The sequence below is a fragment of the Pezoporus wallicus genome, unplaced genomic scaffold (genome assembly GCF_028554395.1).
Source record: "Pezoporus wallicus isolate ANWC-B61680 ecotype Strahan unplaced genomic scaffold, APGP_CSIRO_Pwel_v1 contig_8013, whole genome shotgun sequence".
NCBI lineage: Eukaryota > Metazoa > Chordata > Aves > Psittaciformes > Psittacidae > Pezoporus > Pezoporus wallicus.
The window spans coordinates 339,201-353,189 of NW_026636761.1; the positions used below are offsets into that span (position 1 = coordinate 339,201).

General features: G+C 53.1%; 1 long non-coding RNA gene across 3 annotated transcripts in view; it reads left to right on the plus strand.

The window, feature by feature from the left end:
• Positions 1 to 478: 478 nt before the first annotated feature.
• Positions 479 to 13,989, plus strand: part of LOC130595102 (uncharacterized) — a 47,639-nt gene continuing 34,128 nt past the window's right edge. For 2 of the 3 annotated variants that reach the window (XR_008971225.1, XR_008971221.1), the window contains exon 1: positions 479 to 695. This is a non-coding gene — a long non-coding RNA (uncharacterized LOC130595102). Of the gene's footprint in view, positions 696 to 748; positions 942 to 13,989 lie in introns of those variants that run through there. The other variant, XR_008971223.1, reaches the window with a different exon arrangement.

The window sequence follows — 13,989 nt, forward strand, 5'->3', positions numbered from 1 at the left end:
GGGCCTGGAGGAGGACAGGACACCGAGGCTGGGCACCGTGGGATGTCCCAGTGCCCATCGGGTCTGAGCTGGCTTCCAGCCTCTCATCTCGGAGCTGCAGGCAGGAGCCAGGGCTTGGGAGAGGGTTTCTATAGCAACAGCTGCCACTCACTCCCCATCTCCGATGTAAATTAGTTGGGATTTTATTAGTGTGCAGGATTCCAAGAGACCGGAGCTGGTGATGAGTTTGGGAACAGGAGTGTGTGAGGGGAGCCGGCACTGGCATCAACAGGCAGTGCTGGTCTAGCAGCATCTTTAGGAGTTTGGACCAAGGCAGGTTTGGAAGGGTTCTAAATGGATTTTCACCCACAGCTCTGGCATTTCCAGGTCTCAGGAGGCTGAAGATGGGGCACAAAGGCAGAGAGGGCTGCACTGACCCCCAGAGGAGCAGATGGGGTGGACTGACCTGTCCCAAAGCCAGGCAAAGGGAGTGCTGTGGTGGATGTGACCCTGATGGTGACAACATTGTAAAAGTCCAAAGCCTCTCTTTTGCTTGGAAACTCCATTGGGAAGACCAATAGGGACATGTTGATGGTGATGAGTCTGAAAGCATTTATTAGAAACTCACCCAGCTGCACTTCTGGCTGCAGGCAGCTGGACCGATGCATAAGATGCTCCTTGTCTCACAGATCTTGCCATGCAAATGAAAGCATCAGGTAAGGAACACACTCTCATGGGGCCACCAGTCTGCTCTCAGAAACCCCTTCAGGCCACGGGCAGCTCTGAGTCTCCAGGTGTGTGTTTCCACCCTCAAGGGTGCTAATGGTGTGAGACCATCCTGAGTGCCTGCAGCTGGTGCAGCACCGCCTCGAGAGGGGTTTCAGATAAAAGCTTGATGATGAAGCTATTTGGTGGTTTGGCACAGGGGTTGGTGATCACTGGTGGTCTTCTGAGCTGAGGAGGTGAGGAGCTGGGGCTTTGGGGAGGGCTGCAGAGGGATTTTTGCTTGGTCAAGGGGGCTGCTCAGTGTCTGATGTCTCTGGGCCATGGGGCTCCTTGTTAGTGGGAGCACGGTTGGTTGTTGGATGGGATCAGCTCCTGCACTGGTTTTTCCATGGACAGCCGGCCTTTTGCTGGAGCTGATTCAGTCTGGAAAGGAGCTCCTGGTTGTGAATGCTGCTGTGGTGGAACTATCTTCTTTGCATGCTCAGCTGTAAGCAAGTAAGAGTGATTGTAATGCTAGTTGCTGCCCCCAGATCAAAAGTCTGCTGTAAAACCCTGTGTGAAGAATCTCAATTTCCGTGTCCTTCCCAGCTTCTGTGGCCAGGAGCTGCATTTCAAACCTCCTATTTCCAGCTCTTTGCCTCTAACCATGAGGGCTGTGAATTTTCCTGTTTAATGAAAGAAGAGGGTTGTGTTTTGCCTGTGTTTTCTTCCATAACTTCATGGCTCTGGGATCTTGTGGAAGTCAAAAGGCTTTGCAGCACCTTGTGATGGTGCTGTGATACTTGCCAGCAACTGGGTTACAGCTGGATGGTGACGAGAAGGTTTCTGTATCTAGTGTAGATAGAATATGAATGTGTTGTGTGCAGCCAAACAAGAGGGCTGGAAGAGCCCTTGAAATGCTGTAAGTGTGGGGCTGGGCTGGTTGGTGTCTGCTTGGTTTGGAAATGGGTTAAACCCCCTGAAATTTGATGTTTTGGGTGCTTGTCATGCTGTAAAACACAACAGAGAGGAGCATCTGATGCTCAGCTTGTGCTGGGATCAGAAAGGGAGTTTTCCTGCCCCATCCTGTGCAAGTGGCTGCAGATAGACCCAGCTGTAGTTAGTGCCTGAGGGGACCATTTTTGCCTAACTCATCAATTCTGATGTCTTAATTACTATTAAAACCTGGTGTTCACCCTCTGGCCTTAGGTACCACTTCAATTTTTGATGTGCCCCTTCCTTCACCCTCCCCTTCCTTTTAATTCCTTGACACACCATAGAAACATCAATTAATATTCTAAGTTACAGTTATCATTCAGGAACCGATCTGCTCCTGTGCCTTGTGCTGGTGCAGTGCAAACAACCAGTGCAGGTGCTGGGAAATGTGGGTTATCAATGTGGGTTATCCGTGGAGCTGGGGCTGTTGCTCCTTCCCTGGCTGTGTGGTCCATGCCATTGGGTTCAGCAGGACCCTGCTCCCTGCCCAAAGGCTGTGTTGGCACCACTGCTGCCTGCTGTGAAGGGCAGGCTCTAAGGCAGGGGTTTGCTTTCACAATACATTGGCCTTTTGTAGGGGGACTGCATCCTAAGCATGATGGAAATGCCAAATGTGCTGATAATGCAACTTGAAACAGATCCACGGGGACTTGGCGCTGGTGTCTTGAATGATTGAGAGCAGGAAAGGGACTGGGTGATGCATGGGGTGACTGGGCTGTGAACCCTGGTGGGTCAGTGCTGGTGTGGGAGGTGCAGTGCTGGGGGTGCTGATCAGGGGTTTGGGGGGGATTTGATCCCTGGGACGTGTTGGAATGCAGAGCAGGCTCTATCAGCCAGGACTTTGGGGCTCTGGAGACTCCAATCTGGTGCCCTGAGGTTGAGTTTGGGCTCCACATCTTGGGGTGAAATCACCCTGAAATGGTTGTGTCTGTCTCATTTGTGGGACAGAGCCAGGAGCATGAGATGCAGCTGAGAACTGAGGGTGACCATCCCAGTGCTCCCCATCCTGATGGCTTCTAAACTGAGACCGGGACCTTGCTGGGCTGCAGAGCTGGGGCTGTGTGCAGGCTCCACTCACTGATGGGCACAACGCAAACCTGCTGCAGGAAGCAGGATGCTGCTCGATGCCTGATGTTAGTCAGTGCCTTGAGGATGGTTGTCCTCAGGAGCAGGCAGTGTTGGCTGGATCTGCAGGAGGGGATGAAACAGCTCAAGGGCACCCTGATGCCCTGCCTGGATTTGGGAGAAGGGAGTCCTGAGTGAGCCCCTGGATCAGAGAACTGACCTTTGCTGAAAGCAGCTCATCGTGTGCTAATCCTTGAGCATGTCCTTCGGCTCCATTGAAGAAAACAGATTTTAAGTGCATGCTTGAATTTAAGTGCATGCTTAAGTGTGTTCCTATTCCTGGGCCTCAGATAGGCTAAGGATTGCTAGGGAGAAGATGGCTGGGTAAACCAGGAGATAGCGTGGCCATGAGCTTGTTCCCATTTTGCACGGGAGGATTAGCACTGGGCTGCTTGTCTCGCAGCCCCGAGGCCGGAGCACTGGATCTGTCCTCCCTTTTTGCCATCTCATGAAGCCTTGTTCATCCTCCCGCCCAGTGCAGGCTCCATCCTCCCCTTCCTCCATGTGTCCGCCCCTCTCCCCAAGGCTCCATCATCCCATTGCTGCCATCCCTGCAGAGCAGAAGGTGGCCCAGATACTGCGCTTCACATCAGCCCAAACCCGCTCCAGCCCTTTGTGCGGGACGGCACAGATAGAGCTGGCACCGGGTGATGCTGGGGGACCCCCACGGTGCCCCTGCCTCTTCCCAGTGCTGCAATTCCCTCCCTGTGGCCGTGCTCCCGGCTGGCCGGGAAGCTGGCTCCTGCCATCAGCTCAAAGGCAGCAGCAGCAGCAGCCTCTGCTTTTCCACACGTCGGTATTTTTAGCTCTGCTGTGCATTAGCGTGCAGGAGCTCAAACTGCGAAGCCTGGCTGAGGTTTTATCTGTTGTGACAGCCCTTAGGGCTGTAGGCAGACACTCGCTTGCTCCCTCTCTGCTTTTTTCTCTCTTTCTCTTTCCTCTAAGTTTGCAGCTCGGATCCACGCTCTCCCTATGGAGGCATCGTGCAGCCGGCAAGGCAAGGGACCAAAGGTGGGAAATGGGGTTCAAAGTGTGGTCTGAGCCCCTTTACAATGGAGCTTTATCCTCCTCCTCTCTGTGTTTTTCCATTCCTCCTTGCTGCAGCCATCAGAGCTAATGTCACGATGAGGTGCTGGCTCGCCCCTGCTGTCCTGCCCCAAAGGGTTTCCCAAAAGCTGTCCTGGCTGACAGCTACACAGCTATTGGGGACAGTAAAACAAGGAGCCAAGGCCAGCAGGGTCCAGGATGTCAGGGCTTGGCAGTTCTGGTGCTCTCACTGCTGCTTGTTCCAAACTCCTTCTGCATCATCCGCAGCAGTGGTTTATAGCACAGGTGTTGTCCCTCTTGGGGCAGCTTTGGGCTCCAGGTACCCCAAAGCACTGGGGAGAAATCAGTCCCTTGCAAACCCTGCTGGGTTTCAACACAAGAAGGTTTTAGCTGTGCCTGGCCTCCCTTAAGAGAACAGCACTTGTGAATCCACCCTTGCTCTGTGCAAACACCCTGTGCTTTGGTTTGGCTCCTAAGGAGGGTTTGCTTTATTGCTGCTCTTACTGAATGACTCCCCTGAACCCATTCTGGAGCTGAAGGACTTCCCTCTCCCTCCCAGAGAGCTGCATGCATGTGAAGCATCTCCTGCCCACCCCAGTACCTCTGAGCAATGGGGTAGCAGAAAGGCAGCCGTGGTGATGCCCTTCAAAAGGAGGAACCAAGGTGCTGACGAGGCTTTGGCTTTCCAGCCTGCTCAGCAACCTGTTCTGCTTGGGTAAATCTGGGCTTAAACAGGAGGAGAAGTTACATGAAAACCTGGTGCCCCTGGAATTTGTCCAAGGTCATGGGGGAAGTGAGGGACAGAGCCAGGAATGGGATCGGGCTTCCTGTCCCATATGTCCAGCCTTCCTCTCTATCCCTTAGCACACGCCTGCTTCATGTCCTTTCAGCTGGAGCTTCCTGAAATCCTGCACCAGGTCTTGGGATGTCTGTGCCAGCCCTGATGTGTCCTGAAAGGGAGCACAGACCCCACACAGGGAGGTCTGGGTCCTCCTTTTCCTTCATGGGAAGGGCTTCTTTGGGATGTTTAATCAGAGAGCATTGAAAAATGCCTGTATTTAGGTAAAAGGTAATGATCTGGCATTTAGTGCCTCAGCACTGCAGTGGTCCCAAGGTGGATGAGGGCTGTGTGTCCCCAGGATGAGATGGGTGTGCTTGGATGCTGAGGCAGCTGGAGGGTAGCAGAGAGGGGAGAGATGTTTGTGATGGGTCACAAGCTCCTTTATGTAAGCCTGCCCACACCACTTCCCTTTCTGGAGCTGCACCATTTAAAGCACAGCACTGGTGTGTGGCAGCTCCCACATCTTCATCCGAGTTGGTGCTGGGGGGGACTAAAAGGCCACGGAGTGCCCGGACCCAGCCTTGTCACCCACTTACCTGGGCATAAACCCAATGGGGAGCCCAGGATGTGTTCCTGGGTCCTCCTGTTCCATTTGCATTGGTGACACACGGAGGCACATCCCAAAGTTTGGCTTTCCTAACTGACCCCACGCTGCGCCTGCTCTGTTCTCCCCCCCCCTAATTCCTCCTTTTCTTTGCTGGCAGCAGCCAATACTGTGAACCTGAGACCAACTGCACGGCGTTCCCAGCTCAACCTGCAGCAGGGATCACTGGATCTAGGTGGAGTCTTTGCCCTTTTCCAGGGAGCACCCAGGGATGAGGGTTTTGCAGCTCAGGTTGTGGCGCAGGGCAGGGTGCTGGGGGGTTCTCTCAGCAGCGTTTTCTCTGGGCAGGGTGTTTGTGTGATGTGCGAGTCCTTGATGGCAGCCAGAGCATGGCCGGTACCTTTGCACAGAGCCTTGGCATCCCCTGAGCAGCTCCATGGGGTTGGGCTCATCCTCTTCCTCCTCCCCTGCCTGGGGAAACACCACTGAGGGCCCTAGGGGATGGATGCAGATGGCCTGCACCAGCAAAGAAAACTTGTACAGTCCCACAGCCCAGGCTTGGAGCTGCTTAATCCTCTCTGTGCCCTTGTCCTTGCTGAAGGGAAACTGGTAACGGCAGCTAGAGCTGGATCCTGGTGTGTGCAGGGGCTCCCTCCACCACTGAGGTGTGAGGCCAGAAGCCATCCTTCTTCCAGAGGCTCTGGCACCTCAGTAGCCAGATGAGGTCTAGAAGTCAAACACAGCTGGGTTTATTTCTGGATGTTAATCTGGGAGATTAAGGACTTTGAGGGGGGCCAGAGAAAGGTGGTACTGCAGGAGCTTTTAAACTCGAAACCCACCCTGTGTTAACCCATGTTATCAGTAGTCCTTACAGGCTTCCAAACACTCTAAAAACTGGGTTCTAAAGTGCTGTCTGATGTCCCTGTGGAAGACAACAGAGAAGCAAGGGGTGCCATGAAGGACGCCTGCTGCCACACAGCACTTCCCTCCTTGATAGCAGAGCTGCTCTCGTGCCATCAGCCCAGTCACTTGGGCACATGGCTTTCCCTGTCCCACATCCAGGCAGGGGATGGATACAGGCAGGTCTGTGTGGGGACAAACCCCAGTGACTCCTTGGTGCTATAAAGCAGACTCCCTCCTTTGCCACCTTCTATCTTTCCCATGCAGCGAGTGGTTCCTCTGCTTGCACCCAAACCCTCCTGGTTTTCACTTATCCCACTGCTTTTCCTCCTTGCTTCAGAGCTGTTTTGGGCTCTCAGCATGGCCGATGCTTCAGTGCTGCCAGGAGTTTGATCTCCAACTGCTTCCCGGCCCCGCTGTGCATGTGAGCACTGGGAGAGGGGGGCTGAGAAAGTGGGGAAGAGAGGAACAGCAGGAGAAAAAGTCTTCAGAGGGGTTGGGGGAAGGATGAGGGAAGGAAGGAGGGGGGAGAAGAAGTGAGAACAGGGAGGAGGGAGGAAGGAAAGATGCTGCCTCGTGTGTTCTCGGGTTTATATTGGTTAAGTTGCACTGGATTAGCTAAAAGTGGTGCAGAGCTGCCTTCCCCTCCCCTTTCCTCCAGGCATTCACTCGCTCCTATTTGGGGTTGAATGCCTTAATTCACTTCAGCTTCAACCTGCTCCTAATTGACTTAAACCACATGGAAAAAACCCCCTCAGCTTCCCCAGCAAGCGGCTGCAAAATTGCACCTTCAGTTCAGTCAGCGTGATTCTGCATAGGAAGAAACCTGGAGCCTGGCATGGATGTGTGCGGGGATAACGGTGCCAGGGGCTGTGCCGAGCCATCCAGAGCCTCTCCAGCAGCATTCTGACCCTGAACAAGTTGGGATTTGGGGATGATGGGGGGGGGGCTTTGTGTCAGTGGGATTTGGCTGGTGGAAGAATTTGCTGTTTCTTCTCATTCCTTTCTCCTCATCCTTCTCCTGCTGCAGATGTCTGCTATAAAAGAGAGAAGGGGGGGGGGGGGGGGAGGAAAAAAACCCCTTTCCAAATGTCGTGGTAACGCTTTCTGGAGGGCTGTTTCTGCTGCACATCTGATATGTATGACAGGGTCAGATTAACAGAGCCTCCGATTTCCAACCACAGCTATTCTGAAGGCACCAAACCCAATGCGAAACACCCCAAAGGGACTCTGATGTCCTGGCGAGGAGCTGAGCAGGCAGGATGAGCTCATGGCGCTCTGGGGATGTGCCAGCCCGGTGCTGGGCAGGGCCAAACTCCAGGCAAGGAAGAGGAGATCGTACTTTGGAGATGGATCTGGGCTCCTCAAGGTCGGGATTTCAAGAGGATAGAGACTTTGCTTTGTATTTGAGGTTGAGGTTTTCAAAGGGCAAGAGGAGAGCAGTGTTGTTAAGTGGCAGAAGGTATCTAATGCCAAGGGATGCTCTCCAAACCCCTCTTTCCTTTCGGAGGGCTCTTTTGTCACACAGGGACACGTTGTCTGAACTGAAGGCAGGAAAGGCTGGGTTTTTCCTTTCTCCCACTCCTTCTTCCAGCTCCTCCATCACCATTCTCGCCTTGATATGTTTCTCTCTCTCTGTTTCATTCTAAAGCCACTGAGGTCCCCATCATTCTGTCTCAGCTAGCTTTTTGATGAGAGGTTTACCTACCTTGGGCCCTGGAACAAGGGGCCGGAAGGGACCTCTGGAGGCTGACAAACTCTGGTGGCAGGAGGAGTTACACCCAGTCAGTGTTTAACTTCCCCCCAGCAGAGTCCATCACCTGCAGAAGGCTTCTCCTGGGATTCTCTGTGTGATGCCTGCATCCCAGGGCAGCACAGCTCCAGTGGCGTGGCTCAACGCCTGCCCTTTGCAATGGGAGGTGTTTGGAGCATCAGGGCTTAAGGTATTGAAAGGAAGAACCTTTCCTAGGGAAAGACAGGGAATGTGAGAGGCGTGCAGGGCTCTGCTTCCAAGGCTGGCTGCCATCACCCCTCCATGGGAGCTGCTCAGGGGGTCCTGCCAGTGCTCTCTGCTTGTGCTGCACAAGCACCTTATGAGCACCCCTAGAATCCCTGGTCGGCAATGGCTGGGAGCCTCCCTGGGATGGGGCCTGAGCAGGAAACCAGGGTGAGAAGAAGGGATGGGGAAAAAAACAACCCCAAAAATCCCCATGGAGCGGGAAGCGGAGCCGGGAGCGGAGCCGCTCAGCTGATGGGGTTGCCATGGCGACGCGGCGGTGAGGAAGAGGAAAAGGCAGAAAATAGCCCGATGCCGGGCTGAGACCTGCAGCCCCTGCATCCCAGCCCTGCTCCTGTCCTTCCTTTCTCTCTCTGCTTTTCTCCCCTCATGCTATTTGATTTTCTCAAGCCAGAATCGCCCCTCTCCAGAGAGCCATTGTGACCAGGGAGTTATTTCTCTGTGCTATTGGGGTGGAGGACTGAAAGGAATGCAGCAAGGATGCTCTCCTCTAGGGCTGCATGTGGCCAGGTCTGTTTCCTTTGGGGCTGAGGGTTTGGAGGCAGCTCCATTGCCAGCAGAGGACTGAAATGGGTCCAGGTTTAGTCATGTGGATGGTGGAGGATCTGGGATGGTACCTGGAGATCCCAGGGGCTGGCACAGTGGAAATACTCCTTAGCACAATCCAGCCAGGTTTTGTTTCCCAGACCACATGTGGCTTGGGCTGGGTCATCTGTTGTCTCCTGAAAGGTGCAGCCCAGTGTTAAGGAAGCAAAGAGGTTTTGGTCCACGTGCTGGATTGTTTTCCTCTTTGGGAAAGTGATGCTTTGTAACCACAGCGAGTCATTTCCCCTCCATGAGTCAGACTGGGGCCTCCTGCGGGGTTTATGTTGGGACTAAACGTTGAACCCAAGCTCTCTGCAAAGGAACAGAAACCTAGGCTGGCTACAAGGAGAACGTGTCCTTGTGTTAGTGCTTCCAACTCTTGGGGCCACAGCAGAAAGCAATACAGGAAAACGTGACCTCTCAAAGCATCAAAAAGCAGAAGATGCATCAGAGCCACCTCAAGTGAACACTCTTGAGACACAAGCTCTCTTAGACCCTTCTCATAATTCTGTTTAGGCCTTGATAATGACAGGTGAATGCCTGAAGCTGGTGGTGCTGTGGATGGGGAGCTCATCCTGCTTCCTCCTCCATTCCCAATCCCCTTTCCTGCCTCTGTAGTGGACACCAGCACTGTGCCGGGTGTGAGCTCCCATGCATGGAGTTGTGAGCTCAGATGCACACCATGCACACCAGCGTGTTTGTGTTGGTATCTGTGTGTGCCTGTGCAATATCTAAGCATTTCCCTTTCTCCTTCCCCCCCTCTGGGGTTTTCCTCCAGCAGAAAACATCCCAGAGCTCCCTACTTCTTCCCGCATGGGAAAAAGCTATCACAGCATCTTCCACTTCTCCCTGCCTTCGTGCCTGTGGGACACATCAGGCTGTGGTCTCTAACAACCCGTGTTACTGCTTGGTATCCAGATGGCCCAGCTAATAGGGCTCAGAGCTGTAAACCTCCATTCCCATGGCCAGTCTCAGCATCCCTTACTGCGGTCCTGACCCTCCTCTTGCCCAGGCTCTCCTCCCTGGGAGGAAACCGGCATCTGCGGTGATGCTCCTGGCACACAGGGAAGCACTGGGTCCCACTAACTCTTCAGCTGGACGCTGGCTCCTCACAAGCAGCTAAAGCTGTTCCTCCCTTCCCTGTAATTCCCAAGGGCTTTTTTTCAGAGCTCTCCCTCCCAAAGGAGGTGCCTGGATACCTTTATCTGGAGATCTCACACCTCTGCATGAACCGCTCCATTTAAACTGTCCCTTCACTCCCTTCTCCCCAAGAAAAGGACAGAGGGAAGCACACACAGGGAGGTTTCCAGGCACTGGGGGGTTTTAATGGGAAAACATCACATTGAGGAAGCAGAAAGCTGCTGGGATTGAAAAACTGCCTCAGAGCTGTGGCAAATGGTGCAGGATCAGCCCTTTCTATCGACTTCCCCACCACAGCCTGGAGGTGTTTTGGACAAGAGCATTTCTCTGCAGTCTAAATATTAAGCATTGCTTGGCTCAGAGTTCACTTAAACCAGGGATGGACAAACATCTGAAGGTCATAGCCACCCGGCTCAGTAATCTTTTAGAGTGGTCTAAGGGATATAGCTGTGGGTAATGGGATGAGAGGAGGAGAGGAAAACACAGTGTAGTGGTCGGAAAATTCTCCCCCCTACCCTGCTTAGTGCTGCAGAGGGAAACACAGGTCCTTGATAAACCCGGAGGGGTGATTTATGGATTGATACATGAAATGATGGTGATGTCCCCAAGGAGAAGTGGTAAATGGCCCATCTCCCGAGACTCTGCACACTCAGCTTTGCAGGGCTGGGAGACGAGGGGACACGGAGCAGCAGGGCGGGAGAGGAGCTCTTTCACTGATGGATATTGCTGGCTGGTGACCAAATGACCAGGAACTTAAACAAATAAGTGTAGGCTGAACACTGAGGAGCTGGTTTCTGGTGAAGAGAAGGATGAGGCTCTGGGCCAGCCCCTGGAGCAGGTAAAAGAGCTGATGGGTCTGGAGATGGGTCTGTGGGGCAGACCCAGCTGCTCAGGGGTGATGGACACAGTGGCTTCCATTCAGTCCTAGGTTCCTGTATAACGTGCTCTGTCCATCCTCAGGTCTCCACTATTGAGCTATTACTAATAATCATCAGAGCTTTGGGAGAGGAGCAGTCTTCCTTGGCAAACATCTAGATGCTCCCCAGTGCATCTGGAAAGCTTCTACCTTCAGTGGATGATGCATCTTATAACATTAGGGCTTATGTCTGTATTTTATGAAAATGAACCTCCAAAAATTGCTGGACTTCGTTTGAGGGATGGGTTTGTGGTCATCTCTACCTGGGCATCACTTGTCTTGGAGCTGGCTGCATCCCCTCTGGGTGAGGTGGGTACCAGGCACCAGGATGGGCTCTTCTCCTCTGCATTGCCTTTCTTCCAAAATGTCCTCAAGGAAAACTAAAGCATGGTGCTGTTTTTAGAAGCTCTTTGCACAGCTGAGAGTGGTGCTTCCGGAGGATCCTCCCTCCCCTGCTGTGTCCCTCTCCTAATGCGGGATGGGAGATAGACAGTTGAAAGGCATCTTGAAAGGACACGGGGAGATCAAGGGCTGTGAGTGTGAGGAGCAAGGCTGAGGGTTGACATGGTCCTTTTTGGTGTCATGTTCAGCTTATCTGCCCTCAAGTAGGTGTGGGGGGATGCTCCCAGCCCTGTACCCCTGCCCACATGGGAGGACAAACAGCTTGAGACAGACTGTGGGAAGCAAGGAAGGAGCAGGAAGGGATCCTTGGGGGCTGATGGTGAAGGTTTGGTGTGCCCCAAGCATCTGCAGTGTTGCCTTTCTGGGGGTCCTGGTTCCTCACTTCTGATCCCAGCGGGAGCTGGGCTTGGAGCATGGCCATGCTCTGGCTTTCCAAACCAGCATTAATCCATCCCTCAGGATCCTGGCCACACACTTCCCCACAATCCTTCCCAGCAGGGTATTAATCATCCCGCACTGATTTGTGCCACTTTACTCTTTTCTCCTCCCCATCAATGCTTTACATCTTGCCCAGTTCTTGGGCTCCTTAAGAGCATCTCCTGCAGGATTTTATTCAAAGCCTTTAGGACAATCCCAGTACATTATACCTACTGTTTTCCCTTTATCCATTGTCCTATTGAGTCCATCAGAAATCCTCTCCCAGAGTGGAGCCACCCCAGCTTGTTCCATTGCTATCTTTGCTATTTCATATTTCAACTCATTTTGAAATCCTGAATTATTGTTCCCAACAGTCCTTGAAGGAACAACCTGAAGGAGTAACACTGCCTTGTGTTGCACCTAGGATCTGCATATAGCAATCATGGCTTTGGTCTTGGGGATGCTTTTGGTGGGATGTCACAGAAGTGATGCTCATGTTGAGATGCTGTCCCTGTTTCCAGGAGCTGGGAATCTCTCAGCAGCAAGGGGGTGTATCTGGTACAATCCATGCTCCAGACCAGCCCAGCTCACCTCGGAGCACAAACACAGGAGGTTGCTCATTCCCTGCGATGTTGGCTGAGCTCTGCCTTGCTCCGCCTTTGTCCTTGAATCCCAAAGAGTGGGAGCTGCGGAGCAGGGAGGAGGAGGCGAAACCGGCCTGCCGAGGGTTAATGATTTCCATTGCAATTGTGTCATCTCTTTGGGGACCTCGGGCTCATCGTGTGAGCAAAGCCCAGGCGCGGGGGCTCGTTCTTATTCAGCCGCACGCAGCTCCAGCAGCACGGGCCGGGCGCGCAGCTGGGCTCGGCCACCTCGGCCCTGCAGATGGATGGATGGATGGAGAGAAAGGATTTGTGTGCCTGCGTGTGTGTGTCTGAAACCTAATTGTCTGCTGTCTAATCCGTCAGCCGGGGGGACAGCTTGCACAAGACCCTTCCAGGCAGGCTGATAAATGCAGCGCTGCCAGGCCCCTCTGCCATGGAGCCTGGTTTAATTGGGATTGCTACGTGCATGGACTCTGCGTGCGTGGAAGGGGTGCTGTGCATGGGGAAGTGCGTGGCCAGGATCCTGAGGGATGGAGCCCTGCGTCCAGCCAGGCTTCCGGTGGGGTGCTCTAAAACAGTGTTTGGCAAAGTGATGGGGGGGTGACCCAGTGCTGGGCTGGGTGAGGTTAGGGGTGCCTCTGTGTTGTGTTAATAGTGGCACTCAGTGGTCCTGCTCTCATGGACTTTGTGTCCAGCACCACCCAAGGCTGGGCTGTAAATGCACTCGGCTGCTGGAACTTTGGGTGATGCAGACTGTATTGACACCCGTGTGCTGGCTTGGAGATGTCCTCTGCCGGCTCCAGTGCAGTGTAAGGACCTGTGCAGACTGTCCTCTGCCTGCTCCCCTGATGATCAGCTCTTGACGCATCTCTGGAGCATCCCCCAGCCCCAAGCACAAGGCAGCTCAGGACTCCCTAAGCAAGCAGCATTTTGTCTTTAATACCCCTCAATGGCTTTCCCATGAATTGGTCTGGTTGATTTCTGTAAACACGTAAGCTGTGATCATCCCCAGAGAGCTGTGGCAAGGACTTCCACTCCTGAACCCCACACCACGTGAGGAACCATCTTCTCTTGTTTCTTTTGAACCTGCTGCCTCTTCATGTTATTGGATATCTCCTCATTCCTTTATTGGGAGATGCAGTGAGCAGTCAATCTCTGCTCACCTTCTCGAGGCCTCCAATGTGCCTCTTTAGCTGTTGTTTTTCCAAGCTGGGATCTTCCTTCTGTGGACTAATTGTTTTGATGATCCTACTCCAGCCCTTTTCCCAGCTCTGCTGGTGACATCAGGACTCTGCATGTGGTGACATTCTCATTCCTTATGTAATTAAAGGTGATGTCATGATTACAGCAGATGGTATTTGCATCAGCATCGGTTGCTTAGCGCGTGTTGATGTCAGATCCCCGTTTCCTGCCCAGTCACAAGAACTTCTCATGAAGCTGCTGATCCTCAGCCTTGGGCTTTAATACCAATATTCAGCCTTTGTGTTCCCTGGCTGAAAGGACCAGAGCTCAGTTGTTCTTTATCAGGAATCACTTGATGTGCTTTAGCAAGATGTTCCTGACTTAGAGGAGTGGTGTGTTCATGTCATTTCATCCCGCAGATGCAGACCCCTCCAGGTTGGTCCCTGCCAAATCTTCCATCATAAATGTACATCTGGTGGTTTGAGGGGATTGCGTTTGCAGGTGAGAGATTACAGGACGGCAGCCTGGCTACTTGCATGGCCATTAGACCTCCTCATGGCTGGAAAATCAGCTCTGTTCTTGGTTTAT